Source organism: Cricetulus griseus, chromosome 2 (genome assembly GCF_003668045.3).
Source record: "Cricetulus griseus strain 17A/GY chromosome 2, alternate assembly CriGri-PICRH-1.0, whole genome shotgun sequence".
In the NCBI taxonomy this organism is placed as follows: Eukaryota; Metazoa; Chordata; class Mammalia; order Rodentia; family Cricetidae; genus Cricetulus; species Cricetulus griseus.
The window spans coordinates 287,221,784-287,236,851 of NC_048595.1; the positions used below are offsets into that span (position 1 = coordinate 287,221,784).

The 15,068-nt window shown below is 42.7% G+C and overlaps 1 protein-coding gene across 10 annotated transcripts in view; it reads left to right on the forward strand.

Annotated features, from left to right (window-relative positions):
• Nucleotides 1–277: 277 nt before the first annotated feature.
• Tulp4 (TUB like protein 4) overlaps nucleotides 278–15,068 on the forward strand; it is a 117,402-nt gene continuing 102,611 nt past the window's right edge. For 4 of the 10 annotated variants that reach the window (XM_035440427.1, XM_035440434.1, XM_027401072.2 and 1 more), the window contains exon 1: nucleotides 782–849. The gene's annotated coding sequence lies outside the window, so the exon portion shown is untranslated. Of the gene's footprint in view, nucleotides 299–781; nucleotides 850–1,105; nucleotides 1,556–1,603; nucleotides 3,345–3,374; nucleotides 5,043–5,206; nucleotides 5,448–15,068 lie in introns of those variants that run through there. The other 6 variants (XM_035440431.1, XM_035440428.1, XM_035440430.1 and 3 more) reach the window with 6 other exon arrangements.

Here is a 15,068-nt window from a genome sequence, read left to right on the forward strand (position 1 = left end):
AGTGCCTCACACTTTGAGAGAGCGTCTCCTGTTCTTAGCCTTGCCTTAAGATGCTGATCTTGCCTATTTTTAAATTTTAAACCACGCATTCTCTACACCCAGCAACGCTTTCTTTGTAACGATGGAAAAACCGAGGGGTGGCACAAGTTTCCGTTCTTAGCCCATCCATTTAATAGAGGGGGGAAAGGCTGTGTGTGAAGCCTGGTTGCCTGTGTGACTTAACGTGACGCTACGGATCCTTTTCTCCCTTTAAGCGACTGGAGGGAGCACTGACGTGACAGCAGCAGCACCGCTGAAGGTACTTGAATGGCTGTTTCCACGGGAGCCACGCTGGCTCATAGTACAAGCCGCCGTGTGCTCGCCAGGGGCTCTGGGTGGGAGCCGGCGTGATGTCCACTTCCGGCCCCCGCTGGCAAACGCAGACCGGATCGCGTGTGAGCACACTCCGGAGGAGGCGGCGAAGCTCTGGGCGATTCCAGGTGCCGTGGTCCAGGCTGGGCGCCGTGGCCGCGACGGAGGCGGGCGGCGCGTGGGAGGATCGAGACCGCACCCCGCGCGCGCGCCCGCGCGCCCGCTCGCCCGTTCGCCCGCCCAGCCCGCTCGCCCGCCCAGCCCGCGCGCTCGCAACGGGCAGCGCCACCGCCGCGGGTCCGCTTGGGGCGGGCTGGGGAGGCGCCGGGTCACGTGGCGCCGTCACGTGGCCCCAGCCCGACTGGCGGCGGCGCTGAGGGAGGCGGAGTCTCGGCCGAGACGCGGGGGTGGGGGAGGCGGCGGCGGCGGCGCGGCGCCGAGGGGCTGCCGGAGGCGGAGGCGGAGAGGCGCGGGGCCGCCGCCACGGCCGCTCGGGAGGTGAGGCTGCACCAGGGCGGCGGGGACCGGGGCGGCGGGGCCGGGGCGGTGGGCGCGGTGGGAGCGGCCGGCGCCGCGCGCGGGGCTCCTCAGCGGACCCCCAGCTCGGGCGGCCCGCGCCTTGCTCGTCCGCTCTCTCGTTCGCCTTTTGTTCCGGCGTGCGAGGAGATGGGCCGACCGGGGAGCTCAGGCGTGTGTGTGTAAATCAGGAGGCGTTTGGCTTGGAGCCATTTTTTTTTTTTCTTCTTCTTCTTCTTCTTCTTCTTCTTAATTGTGGAGACAGGAAAAATCCCTTCCAACGGTTTTCCCAGGGAGACTGGCTTCGTCGGCCCGGCCTCCCCGCGGTCCCTAGTCTATCTGCCGGCCTCGGGGTCCCGGGCGGGTCTCCTTTCCCTCTTTCTCCTCCCTGCCCTCCCCACCTTGAGTCAAGCCCCGCCAGCCAGCGGGTAAGCGGGGTGTCTGTCTGCAAAGCGGCCCGGTCACCTGTCGTGGCAGCTGCATGGAAATCCCGGCGCTCCTGCTGTCTGGAGCCTGTGCGGTTTCCTCTGGCAAATCACGGAGATTCCGCTCCCAGCGCCAACCCTTCCTCTGCGCCCCTGCGCCCTCCTAACCCAGCTCCTGGTGCTGACGCGAAGTTTCATCGTTTGGGGGCAATTAGCAAGGAGGTCCCCACTACTTTCTGTGGAGGCACCGCTTGGTTGGGAAGGTGAGGGCCATCTAGCTTTGTGACTTGAATTGGAGGTGGAGGGGTTGACAGTTGTCAGTGGGGTTGATGTCACTTAGGGGCCTCTTCTTTCTGCCTGCCAACCTGCCCAGGTAGGTAATCCGAAAGTCAAGTTAAGACTTCTCCCTCTGGGGATAATCTATTCCCTGAGGGGAGGGAACTGTTTTCAGGGTTTCTATTTGGGGACTCCCTTTTTAAAAATTACTGTTTAGTTTTCTTTCTTTTTATTTATTGAGACAGGGTCTGTTTAACCCTGGCAGGCCTGGAAGTTAACTGAGTAGACCAGGCTGCCCTGGTACTCAAAAGAGATCGCCCGCCTCTGCCTTCAGAGCTGAGATTAAGGGCTTGTGCCACCACACCAGGCCCAACTCTTTATTTTACTGTGGTCAAGCATCTTGAGGGTATTTCCTTAAGTCCTTGAAGCAGGTACAAGGAAATTATTTCTAAGGTTCAGAGGGATGTAAGAACAGTTCCAGGATCCTCTTATTTTGAGCCCGTTTTTTGTGTACCTGGAGTCTCCACTCCTTGGTGGGAGTTGAGTTCTTGCAGGAAGCCCAGGGGGACGGTGCCCTGTTCCTGGAGAGTCCAGGTTGGGATGGACGTGAGGGACTGGGCCCTTGTATATAGCCATACAACAACCCAGAAAACCCATGGGAAGACTCCTAGCCTTCAGGTGGGCTGGGAGTTGAGGTAAAGTAATGTAGTGATAGCCAAGGTCCGAATGGGGAGTCATGTGTCCTTTTTTTGTGCTACTGTTGGATAAATGATTGTATGAGCATTTGTGAATAGCCAAATCTAGTGTTTACTTTCTCAATTAAAGAAGAGTAATTTGTGTGAAACAGTTACTAGATGATGAGAATTTCTTTAAAACATCAAAGACTGTTTTAATAAGGGCTGTGAAAAATAGCAGTATTTTCAGGTGATGGAAGAGGTGTTGCCCTCTAGACTTGGAAGCATGCTGTACTGAGTTATAGGAAATCATGTAAGAAAAAAAATGTTTTTAACACTGTGGAGCTTTCAGGCTTGGAGGATGAATAGAAAGCCATCCTTACCCATGTTGTGGGGAATAGCAGTGTATTTACTGCACGTATTTTAAATAACTTAGAAACGATGAATGTGAATCATATTGACTTTCTGGTTCTCACATGGAGACATAAGAGTTGAATTTATTCATAACTCGCCCCCACCACTAAAACTTCAAATGGAATTTTAACTCTTAAAAAGATGGATGATACATGAAAACAGCTTTTATGTATTTTTATAATGAGTTTTCCTTTCCTTGCCCCCCTTTTATACCTCTCCTCTTTGTCTTTCTTTTATGTGTTTGTGCCTGAGTGTGTGTGTGTGCTATATGAAGCACATACAAAAGAGGGTGATGGATTGATCTTCTTGATGGAGTTACAGGTGGTTATAAGCCATCTGATATGGATGTTAGGAACCAAAATCAGGTCTTCTAAGAGCAGCAGGTGCTCTTAGTATGGCCTCATGAAGAGATGATGATTAATGGTAGTAGTAGTAGAGTTTATTATTACTGATAGTACTAGTTGATGTTGTTGTTTGTGAAGAGAGTTTTAAATCGAATCATCTACTGTTGGTGCTGAGATCCTAAGTATGAAGTATGGTGGAGACTGCAGCCTTTCTTCAATCCAGAGTTCAGCCCTCTCTCTGTCTGGATGACATATAGAACTAAATGTGAACACTGTTTTCCTTCTGAGTTTGCTGCAGGTCGGATTCAGGAAGGTTTTGAATGGCTCTTGTGACCATGGATAAGGTAGGTGGCAATCAGTGACTTCATGCCTTAAACCACCTTCATAACATCCATTTTTCTCTTGTTTTCTGTGGAGGGAAAGGGTGAAGACTGTGGGAGCAGCCCGATGGTGCATGTGTTGGTAAAGTGTAGTTAAACATTGAGTAAAACCTCTGGGTGAAATGCTGTGATGTAGTTACTGCATTCTTCCTGGTTAGGGCCTTTGGAGTCTTGTCAGTCTCTCAAAGGTCATTTGCCCGTACTGAGACTGTTGAAACTGCATGGAATTTGAGATAACAATGTCAGATTTCTTTTAGTTGGGCTGGGGTAATGTTAATTTAGTTACTACATTTTAACATAATTAAAGTATTTTGTGATAAAGTATATAATAAAAGCAGGGATACTTTTTACTGTCTGTTTTGAACAATTCAGTGTCATTAAGTTCATTTATTGTTAAAAAACAATTACCACTAAGGTTTCCAGTCTGGAAGCCCATTAATCAAGAACTTTGTGTTTTTTCCCATTTCCTAGCTTCTGGAATACCCCTTTGCCTCTATGGAACTGACCACAATTAAAACCACACAGTAATTTTCCTTTTCTGACTTGTTTGTTTCACTTAGCATATTGTCCTCAAGGCTTATCCATGGGTTAGCATGTCAGCATTTCCCTTATTTTACATATCTATATAGCAAAGAATGACGAGAATGAAAGGATACATGGATAAACTAGAAACATATGAGTAACACATATGAAGCACCTCAATATGTGTTGAGTTCTAAAAACTCAGCCAAGCAAAGCTGAACACATTTAGAAAAAGGATCTAAGGACATTGGAAAATTTTTCTTTAAATGTTAATTTTATTATTATTATTACTTGTAGTGCTACTGGACATTGAACCCAGGATCTTGAGCATGCTATAAGTTATTTTTTATCATGGAACATCTTAACCACTAAAAAAAGGTAGACACTAATATACTCTGCAGCATTTTCTCTCTCATCCAGCCTTAGCAATTATACAACATCCTCAGTCTTATTTTAGGGTTATTTCTTCCTGTCATTGGATGGTTTAAAAGCAAATCAACTGCCTTATAATTTTGTCTATATCTTAGTATACTCTAAAAAAGGCTCCACAATAAATCCGATTATTTTAAAAAATAATTTCTGGGTTATCAAAAATACCTTAGTGAGTAAAGGGGCTTGCTGCTAAGCTTGAGTTTATTCAGGAGGGGAGAATTGACCCCCCCCAAGACGCCCTCTGACTACCACATGTGCTCTGCCACCCCCTTCCCATATTTCTGACTAGGAATGTGACTCAACACTGAGAGTATTTGCCTAGAGTGTGAGAAGCTCTAGATTTGATCTGTGATGTTTCAAAAAGAATACATATATACATGGACACAGACACATAATATATCAGGTATCCATTTATTGCTCCCTGATTATCATATGTGTGTGTCATGACCTATGGTCTAAAGATAGGAACAGATTTAATTATGAAATCATCTACATATAGTTGTTTTAATTGAGACCCAAATAAGGTCTATACATTACAGTTTAATAATTTGTTTAGCATTCTCCTCCCCTCCTGATTTGCTTTCCCCTCCCCACTCGCTCTCTCTTTTTGAGGTAGGGTCTCCTTGGATGTCCTGGACATTGTTATGTAGACCAGGCTGGCTTTGGACTTGTGGTAATCATCCAGCCTCCCCAGTGCTAGAATTACAGGTGTGTACTTATTTCCATGCCTGGCTTCAAGAAGTCTCTTTGAAGTCCATAGGTTCTCCATCTTTTTCTGTTTAGTTTGTATTGAAGAAACTGAATTTTACTGATTGTGTCCCCATAATGTTAAATACATTGATTTCTTGCTTGTGTTTCTTGTGCATTGATAGTGATTCCATGAGAAGAATGGGATCCAACCCTACATGGATACTGAGGGATGGATGGACATATGTATAGTCTGAGCACAGGACTGAGATGCCATCTTCTGCTGTTATGTTGGCAATTTAAACCCCAGTTAAAGCAAGTGAATTCAGTAAAATTTAAAATCAACTACAGTATGGTATTACTGTGACTTCTGTTCCTTCTTTTTGTGATTTTAACATTTGACATTTGAACATCTGCCAGTGTGGGGTGAGTAAGGATGATAGTAATTCCCAGGGCTGGGACACATGAAGGGAAACAGATTTACTCTGAGGTGCAGAAGAGGTCAAAATTAATGTTTTCAGTTTGAAGAGCTGTTGCTAGCTATCTAGGAAAAATGCATAAGTATTTGACCTAGCGTATCTACAGGTAATAGGAATTTATCCTCAGAAATAATAGGAAAAGTTAGTGTGCATGCACAAACACACACGCCCGAATGAGAATAAAGGGATTCTGAGAATAGTTTTGCTGTCAGTTGACATTCCACAGGATTGAGAAGAGGTCACAGGGAGAGTTGGGATGCATTTAACTAAAGAAAGGAGAAAACAAGGAAATGGACACCTACTGCCTGCTTAAAAGCAAATGTGTTTTTCAGAAATGTTGACTGAATTACCATTTATCCATCACATTACTGTGAACAGATGAACTTGGTGTATTAAGAGTAGAATTAAAACACAGTAGTCAACTGTGGTGGCTTACGCCTTTAATCTCAGCACTTGGAGGTGGAGACAGGCAGATCTCTAAGTTCAAAGGCAGCCTGATCTACATATGGAAGTTCTAGGACAGCTAGGGCTACATAGTAAGAATCTGTGTCAAAAAAAAAAAAAAAAAAAAAAAAAAAGAAGAAGATAATAATCTCTCTAGGAAGCCTTTGAGAGTAGTGGTGTATTATAGATTATGGTTTTGTAGTGTTCGATACTAAGACTTTTTTGACCAGCACAATTAGAGTCAAAATGAATAAGAGCTTTGAAGATAATATGTGTTACCATGTAAGAGATTTCTCACTTAAAAATTATTCAGCTATTCAATTTACACTGTTATGGACACAAAAGAATTTGTAAACACTTTATGGGAAGTATTATGTTGTTAAATTACTATTTCTTTTGGTAATTTTCATGTTAGAGCATATTTTGAATTGGTGTATTAGAGCCATTGAGTTAAAAGTTTCTGTAGTATTCTATCTACCAATGTCTAAGGCTGAGAATTTGGCTTTTTCAAAGAATAATTGAAATGTTTGACTCTTGTGTTTTCCTTGTTGGTCTAGCTACTTACTAATTACAACAATAGCTTCTAAAAACAGTTTTGCTCAGGGACAGATGTGGTGGTGTATGCTTATAATCTTTCCACATGGGAGGCTGAGGTAAAAGGATTGCGAGTTCAGGGCCAACCTGGGCTCCATAGCAAAGCTCCGTGTCAACAAATACATGAAAAACAACCCCTGTGCCACCCTCCCAACCTTCCATTGCTCAGTTTTGAAGTCCAGTCTAAAGGTGTGGACAGGTGTTCTTCCTCTCACTAGATACAGGCTCTTTTCCCACTAACAAAGGAGATTATCATAAACTATTTGGCACTTAACTCTTGGTTTGTAATTATATGTGACTTTTCAAACTCTAGAGGCTGTATAGCAAACCCTTCCAGTACCATGTCCTTCTCTCAGTTTCTGGACATTGAGTAGATTTGCCACCTTTGGGCACATCACTATTTCTGGCAGCTATGATTAGTAGTGTCAGAGGTCCTCAGGTGAACAGCAAGCTGAACTTCGAGTCCTGGGACAGTTTAAAATGTTCATGAAAAGTAGGTGAAAGGGTGTTTGTAGGAATACCTTCATTTCTTAAGTTACAGCCACCCTCTTAGCCAAAGTAACAGGTCTACAGGTGCCCCTCCAGTGGCGGCATGTTAGAGTTTGTAGCATGGGAAGAAGTTAGACTTATGGCCCTGGCCAGCAGAGCTGGTTGTCAGAGTTGCTATTAATTGTTAAATAACCAGAAAGTTTAACTAGATTTTGCTATTTGTCAAATTAGAGACACATTGATTTAAAAAAACAAAACAAAACAAAACAATCTTGGACTTAATTTATCTGGGGGAAAGTTTAAGGAGATTGGATCCTAGGGAGAACCAGGTAGATAAATGTGGTTAATATTCAGGTCGTATTTCCTAGCTCTGCTAGACAGTTTGAACCTTCCCCATCTTCATTCCTGTCATTTTCCTCTGTGAAGTGAGAAGCCCAGTTTCCTGTCTTTTTTTTTTTTTTTTTTTTTAGATTTATTTATTATATATACAGTGTTCTGCCTCCAGGCCAGAAGAGGGCACCAGATCTTATTACAGATGGTTGTGAGCCACCATGAGGTTACTGGGAATTGAACTCAGGAACTCTGGAAGAGCAGCCAGTGCTCTTAATCTCTGAGCCATCTTTCCAGCCCCCAGCTTGCTGTCTTTTTTTTTTTTTTTTTAAGATTTTATTTATTATGTATCTAACATTCTGCTTCCATGTATATCTGCACACCAGAAGACAGCAGCAGATCTCATAACAGTTAGTTGTGAGCCACTATGTGGTTGCTGGGAATTGAACTCAGGACCTCTGGAAGAGCAGTCAGTGCCCTTAACCTCTGAGCCACCTCTCTAGCCCCTGCTGACTTATATATAGGAAATTTGTGAAATCCTGTAATATTTTAAATGCCTTGAATAAAACACAACTCTTAATAAAAGCTAGAAAGCTCACAGCTAGCTTACCTTGTTCCATTAGTAGTCATTTTAATACTGTGACAGAAATGACAAAGTGGCCCAGTGTGGTTTTGTCTCTTCACTCTACCCAGTCTGAGGGACTTGGGAATAAATTAAGTAGTGTAGGATTGGGGTGCTACCTAGATTCTATCCATGATAACTTCTTGGAACATTAGTTCCCTACCTCCTTGGATTCATAGCATCTTATTTTGTTTGGTTTTGCATTTCTGTCCTCCTCTGGACTGTGCTGTGTCATAGCTGGTTCTCTTATCAGCAAAGTGTGTGTATGTGAGAGTGAGTTTTCTATGTACCTCTGGCTGTACATAGAAACACTAAGTTTTTGAAACTTAGTGATTCACCTGCCTCTGCCTTCCCAGCGCAGGAAGTATGCCCAGTTTATTTTTTAAAGTTTTGATCAGTTAAAATGCTTTGAAAATTTTTGCAACACAATAGGAAGTCTTCATAATGAATGAGATTTGTGATTATTGTGCATTTTTGTATAACAAAAACAAGTGAGAAATATTAGGCTGAAAATGCTTTTCTTTATAGAGGTAGAGATTAACTCAACAGTGGTCATGAGGTACTTTGAAATCAATCTTCTAAACATTTAATGTGCTGAGTTTATTGTGCATAGAGGTTTTATTAAGATGTCTTAAGTTTTCTTTTAAGATGGAGGGTGTCAGGTTGATCACTTGATTCAGAAATGATGTGACTGTCATTCTTAGTTCTGTGAACCCGGTACCAGTTTCGTTACTTGGCTTTCTGTGCATCCCCTTGTCTATCTGCGTATCATATTGATGCATCTTCCTTAGTTGTCCTTCACCCATATTCAGATGGTGAACTTTCTTCTAGTGACACAGAAAGATGGCATATTCGTGGCTTTGAGGAATTAGTCTATTTCTCTTGTGTGTACAAGACCAGCCAAACTTGGGGCAAGTGTGGTAGCACTGTCAGTTTCTGGAGGTCTGTCTAAGCCAATTACTTGAACCTTTTAGTTTTAGTCATTGGACCTTTCATTAGATTGTTAGTGACTAACAAAATTGGTTTGAGTGGGACCTCCTTTGGTGCTAATGAGCAGTGAGGCGGACCCCAAGGTGAGTGATGGGGAATGTTCTTCTGTATATATGTTTGTCTTATTGGTTGATGACTAAAACACTGATTGTCCAGGCAGGATGATAGGTAGGACTAGGGGAAAAAGAGGATTCTGGGAAGTGTAGGCAGAGATGAGTTGTCATGTGGTCCCAGGAAGTGACGTAGCTGGGCAGAATCAGTATATAAGCAGGGACAAACAGGAAATCGCTCTCTTCTCTGTGGAGATGCTGAGCAGTCATCATGTAGCAGGCAAAGGAGTTGCAGGTCCGGCATTCCCCGGTAAGCCAAGACCATGTGGAAATTCTTAGATTAATAGAGATAGCTTAATAATTAAGACAGAGCTAGCCAATGAGAAACCCTAGTCTCTGGCCAATAGTTTCATAATTAATATAGTCTTGTGTGTTCATTTGGGGCTGACGTGGCTCTTGGACCAGGCTGGTGAGAAGAAGTTCTGCAACAGGTGAGGTATCTGAAGAAAGAAGTGTGCTGTTGGGTCTGAACTCACTGCCGTGCTGGATATGAATGGGCTCCCAGAAACAGGATTTGGTCCACTTTTCTCCATTTCCTATCCACCTGGTCTTACCTACTGTCTGTTATCGTTTAGTGATTTAGGAATTAAACTGTCTTACAACATAGGTTGTCTAGCATTCCTGGAAGAAAATCTACTGAGATGAAAACTTTCTATTATGGAAATAAATACTAGTTCAGTGCTTTCAAGGCCATGCTTTGTTCTCTGTAAAAAAGTAATTTGTTTCTTGGTCTCTCTGTTATTTTGTCTGTGGAATTTCACCCTTTTATGCCCACTGTTTCTTCAGTTTAACATGGTTATGTAACTAATGCCATTCTTACTTTGACATGGTAAGCTATACATTAATGAGAACACTTGGAAAGAAGTATATTCCATTTTAATTGTCTGTTCCATTTATTTGTTGTTTGTTTGTTTTTTTGAGACAGGGTTTCTCTGTGTATCCCTGACTGTCCTGGAACTTGTTCTGTAGACCAGACTGACCTCAAATTTAGAGATTAGCCTGCCTTTGCCTCTCGGAGTGTTGGGACTAAAGCCACACACCACCACTGCTCAGCATGTTTCCTTTTTATTTATAAACAGTTTAAGTCAATCAACCAGTCACACTTTGCTGGGTGTGGTGGTGTACATCTTTAATCACATTACTTGGATCGCTATGAATTAAGGCTAGCCTAGTCTTCAGAGTGAGTTCCAGACCATCCAAGAACTACATAGTGAGACACTGTCTTTAAAAAAAGTACAAAGAATTATCAATCAAAACGATGTTAAGATAGATCAGCTTTAGATTATTTTATTTATTTTGCATGTATAGGTGTTTTGCCTCTGTGTGTGTGTGTGTGTGTGTGTGTGTGTGTGTGTGTGTGTGTGTGTGTGTGTGTGTACTTCGTGTGAGCCTAGTGTCCATAGATGCCAGAAGGGGGTGTTGGGACCCTGGGACTGGAGTTAGACAGTTAGCCATTATATGGGTGCTGGGAATTTAACCTGGGTTCTCCAGAAGAGCAACCAGTGCTGTTAATTGTTGAGCTATCTCTCCAGCCCAAAGATAGCTTTAAATGATTAAATGTAGTAGGATACATGTTTATTCTTTGAGTATGTGAATCTCTAGCTATCCCAAAAAATGGAGCTGTAGGTGTGCAAAGGGACCTCACTTGTGTTGTCTTCCTGCTTGCTTTTTTGTTCAGGCTCATGGCTGGTGTTGACTTCAAGTATAGTTTCGACAATGCAGACTAACTCCTCCTAAGACTTCACACCTGTTTTGACTTGACTGCTGTTGCAGGCATGGAGTGGTTGAGTTTGATGTATTGATTTGGAGAGGAAAATTTTTAGGTTTAAAGAGACTTTGGAGACAGGTGTGGTTGTGCATGCCTTTCTTTAGTACAGCCCTTGGGAGGCCGAGGCAGGCAGATCTCTGAGTTCCCAAAGTTCCAGGACAGCCTAGGGCTGTTCTACAGAGAAACCCTGTCTCAAAAAACAAACACGAAACAAACACAAAACAGCTAGCCAACCAACCAACCAAACAAAACAGGAGACTGGTTAGTAATGAAAGACAAAAGCTGGCTGTGCTGGTTAGTTCTGTGTCAACTTGAGGGAGCTAGGGTTATCTGAGAGGAGAGGACTTCACTTGAGACTTTGTCCCCATAAGACAAAGTTCTCAACCCTTTTGGGGGTCAAATGACCCTTTCACAGGGATCGCCTAAGATGGTCAGAAGACGTAGATATTTACATTATGATTTGTAACAGTAGCAAATGACAGTTATTAAGTAGCAATGAAAATAATTTTATGGTTGTGGGGTCACCACAACATGAGGAACTGTATTAAAGGATCACAGGTTGAGAACCACTGATATAAAATTAGGCTGTAGGTAAAGCCTGTAGGGAATTTTCTCAGTTAATGTTTGATGTGGGAGGGCCCAGCCCATTGTGGTTCTGTGAGAAAGGAGGTTGAGCTAGTCTGTAAGCAACACTCCTCCATGGCTTCTGTATCAGCTCCTGCCTCCAGGTTCCTCTGGTTTGAGTTCTGCCTTGGCTTCCCTGAGTGGACCAGGGTTTAGGATATGTAAGCCAAATAAATCCCTTTCTCCCCAAGTTGCATGTGGTCATGGTGTTTGATCCTATCTAGTAACACAGACTACAGCAGCCCTTGGCTGAGGAAGCCTCAGGGAAGTCCTGCCTTAGAGGAATCCTGGCTGTAGGAGTCACAAGCGTTGGATGCAGTGGGAAGGGATATCTAGTTTAATGAGATTGGGAATGTGAGTTTGCATATGTCATATGTTTGGAATGTGTGAGAACATTTGTAGCCATAAACAAACACTTAGGCAAGTAAGTAGCCTTTTTTTTCCAAGATAATTTGGAATTTACTGTGATCTGTATTTTCTTACATGTATATCATAAATATTTTCAGCTAGTTTGCTTTTCAGGTTTATGTGTGACATATTTTGATATATCAAAGTTGAAATTTCCTTATTGAGGCAAACTTGTGTGTCTTTTCCCTCATAGTTTCTACTGTATGAGTTGTTTCCTTTCTTCCTTCTTTTATTTATTTATTTATTTAATTTATTTTGAAATAAGCGTCTTACTATGTAACCTTGGCTGTTTGGAACCAACTCAGTATATAGACCAGTCTAGCCTCAGACTCACAGATCTGCCTACCTCTCTCTGCCTCTGCCTCTGGGATTAAAGACATATGCTACCATGCTTGGCACTACTATATGTTTTTTTGGAAAACTTCAGTTTATTGATGTGTGGGAGAGGAAATGCCAGTGCCTTGGTGAGAAGGATTCTTCTTTCATGCTGGACCATGCATACCATGTTCAAAGATTTGGTTTTTATTTTAAGAGCTTCTAGAGGCTTTAAATACTGGTGTATGGCATGACCACAGAAGTGATTTAGACTGTTCCCTCCAAAGAACACTGCAGGCAAGAAAGCAGTAAATGACTAAAGCCCTCTTGATTGGCAGGTGCATCCAGGAAGTATATTGGAATCCTGTGAAGGAAACATCCTTTCTTCATCTTTGCCTCGGGTGTGAACAGAAAGTAGTTTTCATGAATCCTTCCTTAGAAATAATTGGTGAATAGCCTGTCATTGTCTTTGTCTCTGATTATTTGAAAAATGTCAGCTAAGAAATCTATGTTAGTGTTATAAAAGCAGGACACACATTTTTAATGTATATAAAATTTAGAATGGCTGGGGCTACAGCTCATTGGTAGAATACTGTTTCCTTTCCCATGCATGATGCTCTAGGTTCAATCCCTGGCACTGCACAAAAAGAAAAAGTAGGATGTATCTAATGTATCTCAAGTTGAACTTTTCTCATCACCCTAGGTTTCCTCCAGGTTTGATGTAATATGATCTGCTCTGATTCCCATACATCTAAGTATGTTAGCAAAACTGGCTAAATCTGGCAAAATCGGGCAGAGATCCTGTCTGAACTCTGTAGTGGAAGTGCAGTGAAAAGCTACAGTATTTCTGTAATTACAACAGGGTGTGGTTAGGCCTTCGTATATTTTAACTGTTGAGTTATAAGCAGTCACCTCCCCTGAATGCTTTTAAAGATGTTGGTCAGTTGGCATCCAAGTAGGATGTTAGTTGTGTTTGGAATCTTCTGTGTAAAGGTGGGAGGGATTGGTGTTTCAGGTGGTGGCAGGTGCGCTTCCTGCCAAGTTGGCATAATGGAAACAGGGCTCTACTGAGTTGCCATCTGTTTGTAGTTGATAGCAGTGACTTCTGAGGAGTAGGGAACTGTTCCGTTTATGTTCAAATACTTAGGAATTAGTAATGTGCAGACCATGCTAATGGGGTCTCAACACTATCCAGAGGCGTTTAGACTGTTAAGTGAGTTTGTTATCACTACATTTAGAAGGTGGCTGCTTACTTCAGCCCTCTTCTCCCTGATCTCTGAAGAGACAGTTCTTTTCTGCCCACCCACACTAACCGCTTTGCCTTGTCCCCAGTTCCATATTGAGTTGAGTGGGCTAGGGGTGTTTTGTTTATATACCTATCATCCACAGCCCCTGTTGTATGTGTTGTAAGGGCTTCTGCCTGTCTCTTAACACTTTTGGGGGTTTGTTTTTGTTTGGGAATTATGGTAAATGTAATAACTCACCATTTTATCTTTTTTTGGTGTGTATACACACATACACAAGCACATGTGTGTATCGCTTTGTGTGTGGGTACAAGTGTGTGAGCATTTGTGTGTGTGTGTGTGTGTGTGTGTGTGTGTGTGTGTGTGTAGTCAGAAGATGTTGTTTTTCATGTGTTGTCTACTTTGTGTTTTGAGACAGTCTTGTACTATTCTGGGATGTGCAGTTTTTTTGCTAGATTGACTGGCTGGTCTATGAACCGAGTATATCTCCCAGCCTCTGCCTCCCCAGTGCTGAGATTACAAGCATGTGCCAGTTTTTCTTTCTTTTTTTTTAAATTAGATTTATTTATCATATATACAGTGTTCTGCCTGCATGTATGTCTGCATCCAGAAGAGAGCACCAGATCTCATTACAGATGGTTGTGAGCCACTATGTGGTTACTGGGAATTGAACTCAGGACCTCTAGAAGAGCAGCCAGTGCTCTTAATCCCTGAGCCATCTCTCCAGACCTGCCTTGTTTGTTTTTCTGAAGAAGGATCTCACCATGTAATCCTGGATAGCCTGGAATCAGCCATATAAACTAGGTTGACCTCAGACTGACAGAAATCATTCAGCGTCTGCCTCCCTGGTGTGGGGATTAAAGACATGCACCACCATGCATGGCTGCCATGGGTTCTTTGCTCTTATCCTCTAAATTTTGCTTTATCTCTCATATATTGTACTTTCGAAGCAACAGAGTAGAATAGAACACTCATTTCCCTTTTAACCTAGCAATTAATTGATAGGTTAACTTGAGGTGTTAATCTGTAGCCCAGTGACCTACCAGAAAATACCTTTCAAGCTCTGCTGTGGCTTGGGTTGGGGCCACCATAGGTTTTAATCTCCCCTTTTCCAAAAAAGTGAAAAAGTCTGTAAAGCCCTCCCATTAGTCAGGGAATTCTTGGTAACAAGTAAAGAGTCCTAATTGAACTAAAATGATAAAAGTAATTTATTGGAGGGGTCTGCTTGTCTGCCAACTCTTAGACTAGAGACCAGAGCAGAGCCTGGGAGGCTCTATGGCAGAATCTGGAACCTCTCCATCCCCTCCCCAATCCCTTGCTTAGCTTCCTTCCCTCAGGGCTTCCATCACAGACTAGCGTTTTCTACTCTTTTGACAAAGGAGCTAGAACCTGGCTGCTAGCCTCCCCTTTCATATTGAAGATCCAGGTGTCTGAGACTTACCTTCTCATGTCTGTTTGGTGAATTTTAAATAATTGTAACTAGGCTCAGATATATATATATATATATATATATATATATATATATATATATAAATTAAAATAGAAATCTGTAATCAACATGATTCTGCCAATGAGAAATACTTTGGTTTATTGCTCTAGTGTAAGGACTAATGCTTCAGCATTTGATGGC